Genomic DNA, 6,772 nt, shown 5'->3' with positions numbered 1-6,772 from the left:
AAACAGATTACAAAAATGTATAAAAATAATGTAACATATTGTTCATAATGAGATCAGAAACCACTAATTTACATCACTCTTGTACATTTGGACAGAGTGATACTCAACGCGTTTCAAGGTCATGCGTTTTTCCTCTTCATTAGGAGCAAGTGGTATGAATATCTATGATATCTACAATTTATAAAGCAGAAAAGAAAAACAATAAGTAAAGGGTATATGGTATACGTATACAGATAATGGTACAGAAATCGATATACAGACAAGCAATCAATACATTGAAAAAAGCCAGTGTCTACTGACCTTGTAGAAGTAGGTGTCTTGGTATGTCACATCAAGAATTTTAAAAGCAAGAAGGTATGGCTGTGCTGACCCTACAACGCCCAAGGAGAATGGAGACGGGTGAGGCCACCCCAGGTGATGGCCAAAAGGGGGGGCAAGGAAGGGGAGGACCCGACCCAAGCCTGGCAATCCACACCAAGAATAGATATTCATACCACTTTCTCCTGATGAAGAGGTAAGACGCATGACCTTGAAATGCATTGAGTATCACTCTGTCCAAATGTACAAGACAATGCGTTACATTATTTTTATACATTTCTGTAATCTGTTTGCTATAGCTAATGCTGTGTCTATACTTTTAGAATTTGTATCATTAAACTTACATATTTTATATATATTTTTTTTGCATACCCCTTTTTGGAGTCATTGCCCTTTAACCACCTGCCACCCGCCGACCATCAAATAACAGCTGGGCGGCGTGGCTCTCATTCTGGGTGGACGTCATATGACGGCCCTCCAGAACAACTGCTCTCTCGCGCCAGTGGGGGCACGCATTGCGGCGATCGGTGGTGTGGTGTGTCAGTCTAACACACCAACACACTGATCACGGTAAAGAGCCTCTGATGGGGGCTCTTTACCACGTGATCAGCCGTGTCCAATCACGGCTGATCACTATGTAAACAGGAAGAGCCGTTGATCGGCTTTTCCTCACTCGCATCTGACAGACACGAGTAGAGGAGAGCCAATAGGCTGCTCTCCTGACAGGGGGGTCTGTGCTGATTGTTTATCAGCACAGCCCCCCCTCGGATGCCCACCCAGGACCACCAGGATGTCGCCAGGAACACCAGGGATGGCCACCACACTAGACCACCAGGTATGTCACACTAGACCACCAGGGAAATGACAATCAGTGCCCAGGCAGCTGCCAATCAGTGCCCATCCCAAATGCCTGCCAGTGCCAGTGCCATCAGTGATGCCTATCAATGACATCTATCAGTGCCACATATCAGTGCCCATCAGTGCTACGTATCAGTGCCCATCATTGCCGCCCATCAGTGCTGCATATCAGTGCCACCCATCAGTGCCCATCGTCAATGCCCATCAGTGCCACCTCATCGGTGCCACCTTATCAGTGCCCGCCAGTGCCGCCTTATCAGTGCCCATCAGTGAAGGAGAAAACTTACTTATTTACAAAATTTTATAACAAAAACAAAAGAAAAACTTTTTTTTTTCAAAATTTTAGGTCCTTTTTTTATTTGTTTCGTAAAAAATAGAAAACGCAGAGGTAATCAAATACCACCAATAGAAAGCTCTATTTGTGGGAACAAAATAATAAACATTTTGTTTGGGTACAGTGTAGCATGACCGCGCACTTGTCATTTAAACAGCGACAGCGCTAAAAGCTGAAAATTGGCTTGGGCATGAAGGGGGTGTATGTGCCTGGTATTGAGGTAGTTAAAGTTCCACCAGAGGGTCTCTTTTTGTTTCTGTGTTAAAAATGATGTTGGTATCCATTGCGCACAAGAAATGTGTTTTTTTATTTTTGCGTGTGCAATATTATTTGAAGGTATTCAAAATGTTTTTACAACAATTCTTTTGTTTTATTTACACTGTTACACTGTATCTTTTTTTTATATAGATCACTGTCGCATACATACTTAGATAGTAATTGTTATTAAAGCCCATCCCTGGGGACAGGAAAACTTTTCCCTTATCGGGGGTTGTCCCTGTACTGCAGGGGATAAATGTTGTTTAAGTCTAGGGGGCCACAAAAAGCCCCTTATATCATACTCACGCCCAATGCAGGACTACAAGTTCTGCATTGAACTTGATGACATCAGAGGACCTGCGACTGGTGAAACATAGGGAAGAGGAGGCTGTGGGGACCGATATTTTAGCCCAGAGAGGACTTGCGAAAGTCAAGGATCAAGAAAGTAAAGGTGCTTTTTGCAGCTCCCTAGACCTAAATGAGCATTTATCCCTTGCAGTGAGGGGACAGTCCCACTACAAAGAAGATTTTTTTTTTCCTTTCCCTGGAGTTCAACTAGCAAAGATAACTCAGTCATTGTACTGGATTTTGCCAGTCCTGGACATATGATTTACCTATCTAAAAACAAAAATGGAATCTATTGAAGCTTACCAGTCCTTAAGCTGGCCATAGAGGGTTTGAATCTTGGCCGGTTCAGCAGTGACTGGCAGAGATTAAAACCATGTATGGGCAGACTGATTATAACCAAGTTGATCTATGGATCGACGTGGGTACAACCAGAATGTCAGATTTTTCATGCAATTATTGCACACTGATATAGCAAACAAACCTTTAATATCATTTTAAATCTTAAAGAGGAGTTCCACCCAGGGGGGCCGTCAAAAAAAAAAAAAAATTAAAAGTCAGCAGCTACAAATACTGCAGCTGCTGACTTTTAATTGGGCACTCACCTGTCCCTGGGTCCAGCGATGCGGGGGATCGAAGCCCCGCTCGTCCCCCCCCTCTGCTCGTCGGCGCCGGCATTTCAACTGTGGGCGCCGGGCTGTGGCTTCACAGCCTGGCACCCACTGCGCATGCGCGAGCGGCGCCGCGCGCCGTGATTGGCCGCTCAATCACCTGGGACCTGTAATGGGTCCCAGATGATTGACAGGAGGGAGGGAGCAGAGCAGAGCCCTTCCTGTGCCTGGGGGGGAAGTGATGTCACCAGCCCAGGCAAAGGAACAGGCAGACTACGAGGGACCACCTAGCAACAGGCATTTAGAGGTAAGTGAAAAAAAAAAAAATATCCAAATTTTTTTTGTTTTTTTTTTTAGAATTTTTCCAGGTATTTTTGTTTTTTGGGTGGAACCCCACTTTAAGACTAGTAAGCTACATTATACTAATCTTTTGTCTTTGGATTTAGATAAGCTAAACTGGGCATGACCAAAGTTTATGACCGTGTGCCCCATGCCTAATGTAAATTCAAAAATGCAATATTACCATTTTATTAAATGAGACACACTGGGGTTGACTAATGGCCCGTACACGCGATCCGAATATCGGATGAAAATGGTCATCCGAGGAAGAATCGTACGATTTTAGGATCGTGTGTACACTACTTTCGACATCCTATCACAACAGTTCATCTGATATTATTCGATCGCACGTGCATGAAAATTTTCCTCATACGATTCCAGATCATACGATTTTCGTTTAGTCAGTATAGTTGTCGTCCGAAAATACAATACAAATACATTACAACACATGACATCACTTCCGATTTTTTTTTTCTGTCGTACGAGAATTTTCGTGACTTTATCTACCTATTCAATTTCTACTTGTGACTATTAAGCGAAAATGGACGTACGATCTGTCGTATGATATTCGAATCGTGTGTACGGGCCATTACTGGATGCAAATATACTGTGCACTGCAAGCGCACTTGCTCCAGAGATTAGTAAATGAGGTAAAGCTTCACTTTACAAAGTGGTAATTTACTAAAATTGGAGAGTACAAAATCTGGTGCAGCTGTGCATGATAGCCAGCCTCTAACTTCAGATTATTCAATTAAGCTTTGACAAAAAGACCTGGAAGCTGATTGGTTTTTATACAGAGCTGCAGCAGATTTTGCACTCTCCAGTATTAGTAAATCACCCGCAAAGAATGCTCAATCACATGCAGGGCAAAAAAAAAAGAGAATTTTGCTTGTTCATGATTGGCTGATAGATAAGCTTCTCCTTATTTCAGAGCTTCCCCTCAGATCTAGAGCAAGTCCGCAGTATGTTTGCCTTTAGTAAATCAACCTCACTGTGTCCCCTTAGTTTTACATAAAATGTTCCCCTAGTCCTCCAGCACCTGTTTGTGGTGCAATTTAGACCCCTTTCACACTGGGGTGCCTTTCAGGCATTTTAGCGCTAAAAATAGCACCTGAAAAGCTCCTCTCAAGCCACCCCAGTGTGAAAGCCCGAGTGCTTTCACACTGGGGCGGTGTGTTTACAGGACGGGAAAAAAAGTCCTGAAAGCAGCATCTTTGGGGAGCTTGAGGAGGCTTTAGCGAACCCAAACACTCAGTTAAGGGTACATAAATGTGGAGCGGACCATTCAACAAGAAATTCCACCATCAATCTTAAGTTCAAAACAGCTGATTCTCCCGCATTTGACACCTCAGAAGAGGAGTCATCAGCCTCACCAAGGTCCCCTGAGGGAATTCGTCTTCTCCCGCCCCTAGTTCCTCAGTTTGAGGGTCCTGGGCAATGGAAGAGAACCTGTCACATTTTGACCCATACTGGGATGCGATTAAAGTCGCTAAATTTTTTATTTTTTTTTTAATGAATGGGCAGCGCTGCTGGAGCGCCAAAAGGGGTCTAAAGCCCAGGTACTCTACTACATACCCTTTAGAATGGGCCAATATTGAAACTATACTTGATTAAAGTTAAAAGCTCCACCCCCAAAATTATAGACATTCATCTGGAGCTACAAACAGCTGCATACATTCAACATCTTAACAACTACTTGAACTTAAACAGCTTGAACACTGTGAAGGCATGCATACCAGTGATGTGCAAACAAACCGACTGTCGCCTGACAGTAGATTTGTGGTTTTGCGAACTTCTGGCGTCAATCTACGTCAAAGATGCATACCTCCATATGCCTATTTCCTCACTCACTAGTAATATCTACTTTTGGTGGAAAAGGTGGAAAATCTTCATTTTCAGTGTGTAGCTCTGCTTTCCGGTCTAGCTACTGCACCTTGAGTGTTTACAAAGGTTCTTGCCCCTCTTCTAGCCAGATTAAGGGCCCAAGGTATAACGATTATGGTTTACCTGGACGATCTGTTCTTGATAGTCCAGTCGGTAGCCCGCTTAGACCAAAGTATGGTCACCACATTCAACTACCTGGAATATCTAGGTCGGTTTCTCAGTCTAGGAGAAATCTTCTTTAAAACCATGAAAAGGGCTAAGATACTTGGGTCTGATCATAAGTACACCCAGAAAAGGGTATTCTTGCCCCAGGCAAAGATCAGAGCCATAAAGGAACTGATTTAGGTGGTTGAAGCAAGATAAATTCTTCTATTCAACTTTGCATGAGGTTGTTGGGAAAGATGATGGCTTCATTCGAGGCCATTCCTTATGCTCAGTTTAATTCGAGACTGCTGCAAAACATTATCCTTTCAGCTTGGAACAAAGGGTTCAAGCTCTAGATTCCCAATGTCTGACTCCAAAGCCTACGGCCACATAACCCTGAAAGCGCCCAATCTCGTCTGATCTTGGAGGCTAAGCAGGGTCTTGCCTGGTTAGCACCTGGATGGACCACCTGGAAATACCAGGTACTGTAGGCTGGAGCCTCAGTTTATGCTTAATATCCAAAAATCATAACGCTCTGCACTACTGGAGTTTCCTTTCTTTTCCCCTTGGATATTTGGGAGTGATTTTTCTTCATTGGGTTGCTGTCTGGAGGCTTATGGAGATCGTTTGCTGACATACATTCACCACCCTGGAAGAGGTTCATTCCCTGTGAGGACATCACCACGAGTTGATGCTATTATGCCTCTGATCAGAGGCTGTCTGGTAAGCCTTTAATCCACATTAGGTGACGGGCGTACATCACGGTGACAGTCACGAATTTATCTCCACAACAAAGTCACTTCAATCATTAACCTCCTATGGACACTTTTGTTTTGTATTTTTGAATTTTATTTTGATATGTCACTATGGTGGTATTAACCACACACGTATTCTTATGGTGAAGCACTTCTTTTTCATGGGTACATATATTTGTGCTTGATTTATTGTCAATGTACATGGTTTATATATAATAATCATTTATTAGCACCATTTATTTGGGTTTTGTATATATCCAGCGCTGCACTTTTTTCTGTATTTATCTATTAGTGCCCTTTATCAAGGTTATAGTGCTTAGCTGCAGGATATTCTTTCACAGGATTGTTTTATTCACTTTGAAAATTGATTTACACACCTAGCGCGAATTTTTTCTTTTATAAATATATCCAAAAATCTGCAAAGGGGAAAATCCTTCCTTCAGTTACCACAGAAGTGGCCCAGATCAGAAATGACCTTGCCTATTATCATTCTAGAAATTCAGGCTGAGCACTTGGTTCTGAGGGCCTGAACGTTCAGTTTACGGTATTGTCCTGCCAGGATTCAATCCGACTATGCCACAGCAATGGCCTATATTAATCACCAAGGGGGCACAAGAAGTTGTGCGGCACAGAGAAAGGTGAATCATATCCTATCTTAGGCAGAAAACAATGTACTTTGCCTATCGGAGGTCTTCATCCTAGGAATAGAAAATTGGCAGGCGGACTACTTGAGTCGCCAGCAGTTGTTCCCGGTAAAATGGTTCCTTCACCCCGATATCTTCCTGTCAATATGTCAAAGATGGGGGATCCCAGACATAGATCTGTTTACTTCCAGGTTCAACAAAGAAATTGACAACTTTGTGTCAAAAACAAAGGATTCGCTAGCATGCGGAACAGATGCCTTGCTATTCCCGTGGAGTCAGTTC

General features: G+C 43.0%; 1 pseudogene; it reads left to right on the top strand.

Annotated features, from left to right (window-relative positions):
• The first annotated feature begins 5,469 nt into the window (after positions 1 to 5,469).
• On the top strand, positions 5,470 to 5,585 carry LOC141124657 (5S ribosomal RNA; annotated as a pseudogene).
• Positions 5,586 to 6,772: the final 1,187 nt, after the last annotated feature.

The sequence above is a fragment of the Aquarana catesbeiana genome, linkage group LG01 (genome assembly GCF_042186555.1).
Source record: "Aquarana catesbeiana isolate 2022-GZ linkage group LG01, ASM4218655v1, whole genome shotgun sequence".
NCBI lineage: Eukaryota > Metazoa > Chordata > Amphibia > Anura > Ranidae > Aquarana > Aquarana catesbeiana.
This window is presented reverse-complemented; position numbering and strand designations above follow the sequence as displayed.